At 47.8% G+C, this 2,500-nt stretch overlaps 3 protein-coding genes across 5 annotated transcripts in view; 2 read left to right on the forward strand and 1 right to left on the reverse strand.

The window, feature by feature from the left end:
- LOC149134280 (uncharacterized) overlaps nt 1–2,500 on the reverse strand; it is an 880,637-nt gene that overhangs the window by 738,183 nt on the left and 139,954 nt on the right. The gene's annotated exons all lie outside the window — the stretch shown is intronic.
- The window catches only part of LOC149134287 (uncharacterized), a 227,343-nt gene that overhangs the window by 181,556 nt on the left and 43,287 nt on the right, over nt 1–2,500 (forward strand). The gene's annotated exons all lie outside the window — the stretch shown is intronic.
- Nucleotides 1–2,500, forward strand: part of LOC149134291 (uncharacterized) — a 31,909-nt gene that overhangs the window by 17,654 nt on the left and 11,755 nt on the right. The gene's annotated exons all lie outside the window — the stretch shown is intronic.

Below are 2,500 nucleotides of genomic sequence, written 5' to 3' on the forward strand. Positions count from 1 at the left end.
GGGTGCTTTTACGTGTCACCCGCAAGAAAACGGCCACGCTCGAGATGGTGTCTTTTATGTGCCACCCGAACAAGAGCCGGTCCAGGGGCACTGGCAACGATCTCGCTCGAAAACCCTACAAGGCCAGTCAGGCGGTACTGGCAACGGTCACGCTCAGGATGGTACATCTTATGTGCCACCTGCACAAGAGCCAGTCCAGGGGCACTGGCAACGATCTTACTTGGCTTGCCGGGTCTTCTCACGCACAGCACATTTCCAAAGGTCTCGGTCAGTAGTCATCGCTTCGGTGAGGCCCAATCTTCGAAGGTCTTGCCTCACCACCTCAGCCCAGGTCTTCCTGGGCCTACCTCTTCCAAGGGTTCCCTCAACTGTTAGGGAGTGGCACTTTTTCACGCAGCTATCCTCATTCATTCTCACCACATGTCCAAGCCAGCGCAATCGTCTTTCTTGCACACCACTACTGACGCTTCTTATGTTCAGCTTTTCTCTCAAGATACTTACACTCTGATGGGTATGCACATTTACATTACACATCCAGCGGAGCATACTGGCTTCGTTCCTTGCGAGCCTACGCATGTCCTCAGCAGTCACAGCCCATGTTTCACTGCCATGTAGCATGGCTGTTCGTACACATGCGTCATACAGTCTGCCTTTTACCCTGAGTGAGAGTCCCTTTGTCGCCAGCAGAGGTAAGAGCTCTCTAAACTTTGCCCAGGCTATTCTTATTCTAGCAGCTACACTTTCAGCGCACCTACCCCCACTACTAACTTGGTCACCCTGATAGCGGAAGCTATCAACTACCTCTAGTTTTTCTCCCTGGAATGAGATAGAAGTTATTTCCTGTTTGTTTACAGTGTTTATTGCACCTGAACATCTGCCACATACAAAGACTAACTTGTAGTTAATCTGCCTTTGATATTGCTGCACCTCTTATGTGTCCATAGCTTGCACCGGGTACATCTTATAGAGTTACTACTTACTCCTTTACTGCATACTGAGCAGGGCCATCTACCTAAAGGGGTTTGTGTTTTATCTACCTTCCTTTGGTTTTTGCTAGGTTGACTCTAAGGCCCTTCGATTCTAGTCCTTGCTTCCACACCTTAAACTTCTCCTCTAGTTCTGATAGTGACTGCGCAATTAGTGCAAGGTCATCAGCATAGAGGAGCTCCCAGGGGCAACCTGTCTTGAATTCCTCTGTGATCGCCTGGAGGACAATGATAAATAGGAGGGGGCTGAGGACAGAACCTTGGTGGACCCCTACCTCTACCCGGAATTCATTACTGTACTCATTTCCAACCTTCACCTTACTGACAGCATCTATGTACATGGCTCGCACAGCTCTCACTAACCATTCTTCTATCCCAAGTTTCCTCATTGACCACCAGATAAGGGATCGGGGGACCCTGTCAAAGGCTTTCTCCATGTCAACGAAGGCCAGGTACAGAGGTTTATCCTTGGCTAGATATTTCTCCTGCAGCTGTCTCACTAGAAATATGGCAACAGTGGTGCTTTTACCTGGCACGAATCCAAACTGCATCTCATCTAAATTGATTTGCTCCCTAATTAGTTGGGCTATGACCCTCTCCGTAACTTTCATAACCTGATCTAACAGCTTGATGCCTCTGTAATTATTAGTGTCTAAAGCGTCACCTTTACCTTTGTAGCAGTTTACTATGGTGCTGCTACACCAGTCATTGGGTATGACTCCTTCGTGTATCACCTGGTTCGTAATACGGGTGACTAGGCTGTAGCCAACACTGCCAGATATTTTGAGCATCTCTGCAGTGATTCCTGATGGGCCGGGGGCTTTCCCTGTCTTCATATACTTAATTGCTTTATCTACCCTGGTACTGTCAACTCGGATAGCTGGTCCCTCTGTTGGGTTGACATACGGCAGGCTCTCTTTCTCCCATTCATTCTCTTTATTAAGCAATCTATCGTAGTGGTATCTCCAGACCTCTTTCTTTGCAGCCTCATTTAGTGCAAGCGTACCATCATCCATGCGAACACATTTCTCTCCTACAACATCACTATTCTCTCTCCTACACTGTCTTGCAACACGAAATACCTCGAGTCTTTGGTCCTCACGGCGCAGAACATTGGCAAATCTTTTCTTATCTGCTTCCCCTCTGGCTAAATAAACCTGTCGCCTAGCTTCCCTTCTGGCAGATTGGTACAATTCCCTGCTACCACCGTTCTTCCAGTCCTTCCAAACCTGTTTCTTTTGTCTAATAGCCCCGTCTACATCCTTGTTCCACCACCACGTTACTCTGGGTCGAGAGGGGACTTTACACCAGCCACAGATCTGGTCTGTGGCTCTCAACAGGTTGTCCCGCAGAAATCTCCAATTGTCTTCCACGTTGTATGATGCTATATCCCCTTCTATTTCGTCAAATGCTTCAAGTAACTTGTCTCTAAATCTCTGTCCATTTGCAGGGTCTTTAAGTTTCCATACCCTTCTCCCCCAGGCCGGTCTACTTCTGCATGTGCATAAATATTT

Source organism: Octopus bimaculoides, chromosome 8 (genome assembly GCF_046866305.1).
Source record: "Octopus bimaculoides isolate indiv1 chromosome 8, ASM4686630v1, whole genome shotgun sequence".
In the NCBI taxonomy this organism is placed as follows: Eukaryota; Metazoa; Mollusca; class Cephalopoda; order Octopoda; family Octopodidae; genus Octopus; species Octopus bimaculoides.